Genomic DNA, 6,000 nt, shown 5'->3' with positions numbered 1-6,000 from the left:
ACCAAGAACAAGCTTGTCATCTTGCCCCAGTTTAATTATTTTACATGTCACAAGACCAGCCTCGGGAGTCTTCGTGTTGAGGCAACTGGCCTTCAGTTTTTTGATGTGTTGATTTAAACAATATCTGAGTGTTTTAGCTCACTTCCCAGCAGCGTCTCACAAGATTTCACCTGCGAAAACCCGCGAGGTGTAGAAACGTAGCCCCCTCCCCAATAAAACAGAACAAAGGTGTGTATGATTGGGATGGAGGAGGCTTGCTTAAGTCCTGCCAGCCTGCAATGTGACCAGTCTTCTCAGTTGTGGTCACATCCATACCCAGACCCAGACTGATGGAGAAGAGCTCTCTCTGCCAGGTACGTACATCCTGCACCAGAGTTACAGGAATCAGCAAGAGGCCAGGCAACTTCCCCAACAGACCACCCTGGCCATACCAGCTGGGACTGATAGGAGTTGGGGTCCAACAAGAGTGGGTGGGCACCAACGCCTGGCACCCAATGCAGAGAGAGAGGCGGATGGAACCGTTTTACCTTTGCCTTTACCCATGGCACTAGTCCTGAAGATGCAAATACTGCGCCCTGTGTGGGGTGCATGCCATGCAAACAAGCTTCATGAGAGTTGGCAAAGGGACCAAATCGCCCTGCCTTCTGTCTTTCCTACTAGCAAACTAATGGCAAAGCATCTCCCCTGCCCATTGACTCCGCTCGTTTCCCCACCCCTACCCCACGTTCCAAATTAAAAGCCTCCTGACCACGTGACCCTTAGCCCTGATGGGGTCCAGGCGACAGCTGGAGGCTCCTGACTCCGAAGGCTTCGGCGCTCTCCTCCTCCTCGCCTCTCCTCCCTTTTGCGTAGGAGGGGCGGGGGCGGCTCCCTCTCCCTCCAGGCCCCTCCCACGGCGCCCTGCTTAAGGGCCGGGGTCCGAGCGCCCTTAAAGGGGCAGGCTGCGGAAGAGGACCTTGGTGGGACGCCAAGCTCTTGGCTGGGGAGCAGGGAAGAGCGTGGGCTAGAGGCGCGGCGGGTAGCAGAGCATGGCAGGAGCGGCGGGAAGAAGGAGGGGAGGTGGGCAGCCGAAGGGCACAGGCGAGCTCCTCCCGGCTGGAGCTTGGGGAGAAGAAGGGAGGCAGCGGTGGCTGGGCGTCGGGGGAGCGCGGGCGGTCCGCCGAGCACGGAAGGGCTCCTACGGCCGCTCCACCGACTAGCTCGCAGGTGTGTTCCGCGTTGGGATCCGTCTGGCTTCTCCCGGACCGGTTCAACCTTGGGTGCGTGTTGGGTGCTTTAGAGCCTACGAGGCACCCTCTGCCTCTTCGGGCCGTGTATGGGCGCCGCCCGCCCGCGTCCTTCCAGGGCGCACGTGGGGACACCTCGGTCTTCCGACGGCGGCGCTTCGTCTGGGCTCTCTTTAAAGGAGAGGCTGCCCTGTGCGTCCTTTCTGGGGAAGGGGGGCAATCGAGAGGCGGACCAAGGCCACCGGGCGAGCGGAGGCAAAGGCCACTCGCCCGCTTCCCGCCCCGAGCGCCCTCCCTCTTCCTAAACTGGGAGCGGTGCCCGCGCAGACGGAGCGAGGCAGCTTTAATCGGAGCCACCTGTCCCCCTCCTGGGACTCGCTGGCCCAGCGCCTAGGCGCCAAGTTGCAGGAGGGTTCAGGCCGGGTTAGAGGGGAGGGGAGGGGATGGCAGCCCGGGCGGCCCCGCGCGCACGGAAGGACATCTGCCCGATCTTTGTGCCAGCGCCCTGCGCAGCCCTGCTGCTGTCTAAGATCCTCTCCGCCGTCCCGCCCGCCTCCTCCTCCTCCTCGGCCGCGGAGATGGAGAGCCGTGGAGGGCGATGAAGCGGGCGGGAAGTAGGCACTTGCTGGCATCCCGGGCGCGCGGCCGTCTTGCCTCCTCCAAGGGCGACCCTCGACGGAGGGCAATTCCTCCACCTTGCTAGCCGCCACCTCGCTCGCTCCCTCCCTTCCAAAGTCGTTGGGATCCCTCGGTGTGTCCCCCACCCTCACTCCTTGCAAGGATACGCTAGTGACCCCCGCCAGGCAGCCACGGAGAGCCCTTCGCGCCACTCGTCTGGCTCCGTGGTACCGACAGGGAAGGCGGGAGAGGACGCGCGGAAGAAGGAGGCGAGGGTCGCTTATGCCTCGCCCAGCCAGCCGCCAGAGGGTTGGCGAGCGGGCAGGGTGGCCGACCCCCGACAGCACCACCCTCTTCCCAAGACCGCGAGGAGCCCAGACGTGCCCCGGAGACCAGGGCATGCAGCCCTCCGCCGCCGCACTTGCCCTCTAGTAAGTAGCCCCGGTTTGTTTACTTCTCCCTCCGCCGCCGCCGCCGCCGCAGCAACAGCGGCGTCTCGCTAGTAAGTAACCCGAGAGGCGCCCATCGCGCTGCCACCTTGTCAATGTCACGCCTGGAGTTGTTCCTGGGGGGCTTTTCGCAGCCCCAAGTCCGTGGCGCTTTCCCCAAGTTCTGCACCCCGAAGGAAGAACCCCCCCCCTCCTTAAAAACTCCCTTTCCTTACTATCCCCCTCTCTCGCCTTCACTTTGAAAGGAGCTCCCATCCACCCACCCTACGGGTTGTGTTGGGAGCGTTTCCACGGAACGCCAAGGTTGGGTTGGTTGGAAGGCAAGAGAGTTCGGCTTGTGTGTATGTGTGTGTGTTGGCGCGCTCGCTTGTTCTTCCCTCTAAAATCGCCGAGTGTCGGTATTTTTACATCCCCCACCGCCCTTCCAGCACCTTGCGTAACATCGCATCAGGCAGGACACTTTGCATTTATTTTTGGTTAATCCATATGCGACCTTTTTAAGCTGCATTTTTTTTTTGCCTCGCTCCCTCCCTTCTTCCTTCTTGCGTGTCTGAGCTGGAGCCCGGGAGGGAGGGAGTCTTGTCCCGGTGACAAATGGCCCTCTCTCCCTCTCCCCTCCCCTCCCTGTTCCTCCTGGGCTTCTGGCATTTGTCTACAAACGATTAGGGTTCTAATTGGTATTGATAACGCTCTTCCGCCCGCCCGCCCGCCCCCCCCGTCTCCAACTGTTGCTGCGGGAGGAGCAAAGGGGAGAAAGGGGGGAATTACATAAGAATGCTATGAATGATACGGTTTCTACTAATAAGGTGGACATGCATTAGAGCATCGGGGTCGGAAAGGAAAGGTAGCTGTTGGAAACGAAGTTTTTTTGGGACTGGTGGTGGTGGTGGCTATTATTCATGCGCATCCGGAAGTTTGGGGGGGGAGAGAAAGAGAGAGAGGGAGACCTTTTGGCCGGGGGTTGAGAAACAGAGTCAGCCAGGTTAATGAGGCAAAGTGTGGAAGGGGAAGAATTACATCACCATCTTCTCCCCTCCTCAAGTATCCTTGGAAGTGCTACAGAAGTAGATTCTCCTGAATCTCCCCCTCCCCATCCTTTGCCTCCTTCTGTTCTATAATCTCAGTTTTCCACTTTGTCCTCTGTTATATCAACAATGTGCACTATTCCCTGCTACCTAGTTCCAACTAACTTCCCTCCCTTCCTTTAGTTATATTCTCTTAAACTTGGCTGTGGGGTTGTTTCCTGGAATGAGATCGTTATAATGCAAGGGATCCTTCTAGCCCAATTAAAACACTTCAAAATCTCAATCGTGGAGGAGTGAAACCTGTGCTTCACGCCATCCTCAGATTTAGGATTTTTTTAAAGTTTGTAGCTTTGGTTAGTGTGGTGCAGTGGTTAGGCTGTGGGACTAGGACCTGGGCATCCTTGGGCCAATGAGCTCTCAGCCTAACCTACTTAACAGGGTTGATGTGAGGATAAAATAGAAAGGGGGGTAACCCCGAGCTTATTTTCAACACGTAACTGTAATAAATAAATAAATAAATAAATAAAATATAACTCTCACACAGATAACAGATTTAAACACACGAATATTTTAAGGAATTTTCATTATCCACAAAATTAAGGGGAGTTAAAATAATTTCCACTGACAGTTGTGTGTGTTACCTGGAGATATGTGTTCGGAGGAGAGGAAGGTGATAGTAAAGAGAGGTTTATAAATAAGGCCATTTTGTTCACCATAACCACCTGCCATGGCTTGATATGAGTGGCGAGAAAGAAACTGAATCCAAAATGAAATATTATCCAGGTTGGTTGGATATATATATATATATATATATATATATATATATATATATATATATATATATGGGGAGGGGAATCATACCATTAAAAAGAAAAGCAAAAAGAACAAACCATACCATCAAGTAAAAAATGAAAACTGAAACCTTAACATGGGGGGAAAAGCAGAGTTAAAACCTTTCATTTATTAAAGATGTATTAAAAGCTATGCAGAATCAGAACGTTTTCACCAGTAGCCTGAGCGCCATCAGGGATGGGGTTAGTCTCACTGCCTTTGGAATTAGAAACTGGAAACTCTGCTCCTACTGGAGGTGTGTGTGGGGGGGGACCGGGGACCCAGGAGGTTCTCTTCTGCAAGCTCCATGGATATACAAGGGAAGGATCTGTTCAGTTTCCATTCATTTCCACTGGAATTTTTTGCTGCTGTTTTGGGGGTTTTCCTTCTTCTCTTGCACCTTTCTCTGTGTACTCTTTAGCAATCCACAATATGTGTGTGTGCGCGCATGCATGTATGCATGTATGCTGGAAAATGCAGCACCAACAAAATCCACAGTTTACGGCAGCACCAGCAAAATACGGCTGCAACAGGTTTGCCTTTATATATTATAAAACAATATGCTTGAAAGGTGTTCCCTACAAACAGAGCTTTGCATGCAAAATGTTGGGAGCTGTGATAAGCTAGATGTTCCTCCTCTTCTTCCTCCTCCTCCTGCTGGGAAAGAGAAATGTGCAATACTGGGTTTTGAAGGCTTTCTCAAGAAGCCATCAGCCATCATTTCCCTTGAGCTTCACAGAGGTGAAAATGTTGCCCTTCCATTGCGTCCAATAGCAAAAATCTCTATGATTTCAGGACCAAGACCCAAATCTGCTCCCACATTTCATAAGGCGGCGGTGGGGACATAGGCCAATATTTGCTTCCACCTGAATTTATTCCCTGCACCTACAGCCTCTGTCTTGTTTGAAGAGGGAATGTAGTAGCTCTGAAATGCCTTGGGGTTGACCACCCTTGACATAGCAGCAGTGACTTCCCAATCCATTCGGCTCATAATCTCCCTTTTAAATAATTTTCCTAAATAAGTACTTATGTGATGCTTATTTAGAGGGCTTTAGGAAATATGGATTAAAGAGGCCGTTTTTCCCTCCCTCTTTTTAATACATTTATAAAAAGTACAGTCAGAGCAGGGGGTGGGGGGCGGGAATCTGTAGCATGCAGGAAAACTGGACAAGCAGGCAGGGAAGCAGGATCAAACCACCAACACCGACTCTTCCTGCTACGTACTTCCTGGGGAAAGCAGAGAGAAAGGCAGCATTGGTGTGGTTTTGTGTAGCCACAGCTTGAAATTGACAGAGGGAAAACATAGCACAGGAGTCTGTACTTGCTTACAACTCTCATTCTTGAACGATTTTCCTGGGTCTTTCTCGTTCCCTTGTACAGTCATACCTCATGTTGCGTCCACTTCAGGTTGAGTCTTTTCAGCTTGTGAACACGGCAAACCCGGAAGTCTTTACTTCCGGGTTTCGCCGCACGCGCAGAACACTTCTACGTGATTCGCACATGCGCAGAAGCGCCACTCTGGTTGCAGACTTTTTGGGATGCGAACGGCACACCGGCACGGATCGTGTCTGCAACCAGAGGTACCACTGTAGTTTGGCAAGACTTGGATCACCTGACATACCAGTAAAAAAAAAAAGTATATTTGAATTTAGCACATTTGGAGCCTCTTGGTCCCCTTTTCTGTCCATTCTGTGCTCTGGTTTGAAACAGCCTCTGCGTGGAGAGTCCTATCACTGAGACACAGGGGTGATTAGAACTGCTTGATTCCAGCTGTAGCCTGAGATGGGTGCATCAAGCCTAGATAGTTACTGACTTTATACGTTTCTTCAGTAGTTCATCTTTGGGTTCCGT

At 52.7% G+C, this 6,000-nt stretch overlaps 1 protein-coding gene across 3 annotated transcripts in view; it reads left to right on the top strand.

Moving 5' to 3' along the window:
- The first annotated feature begins 885 nt into the window (after positions 1-885).
- GRIN2C (glutamate ionotropic receptor NMDA type subunit 2C) overlaps positions 886-6,000 on the top strand; it is a 93,064-nt gene continuing 87,949 nt past the window's right edge. The window contains exon 1 of one of the 3 annotated variants that reach the window (XM_088661523.1): positions 886-1,206. The gene's annotated coding sequence lies outside the window, so the exon portion shown is untranslated. Of the gene's footprint in view, positions 2,276-6,000 lie in introns of all 3 variants that reach the window. The other 2 variants (XM_060271855.2, XM_088661522.1) reach the window with 2 other exon arrangements.

Source organism: Zootoca vivipara, chromosome 2 (assembly GCF_965207765.1).
Source record: "Zootoca vivipara chromosome 2, rZooViv2.hap1.1, whole genome shotgun sequence".
NCBI lineage: Eukaryota > Metazoa > Chordata > Lepidosauria > Squamata > Lacertidae > Zootoca > Zootoca vivipara.
Note: the sequence above shows the minus strand (reverse complement) of the source record. Positions and strands in the feature narration are given on the sequence as shown.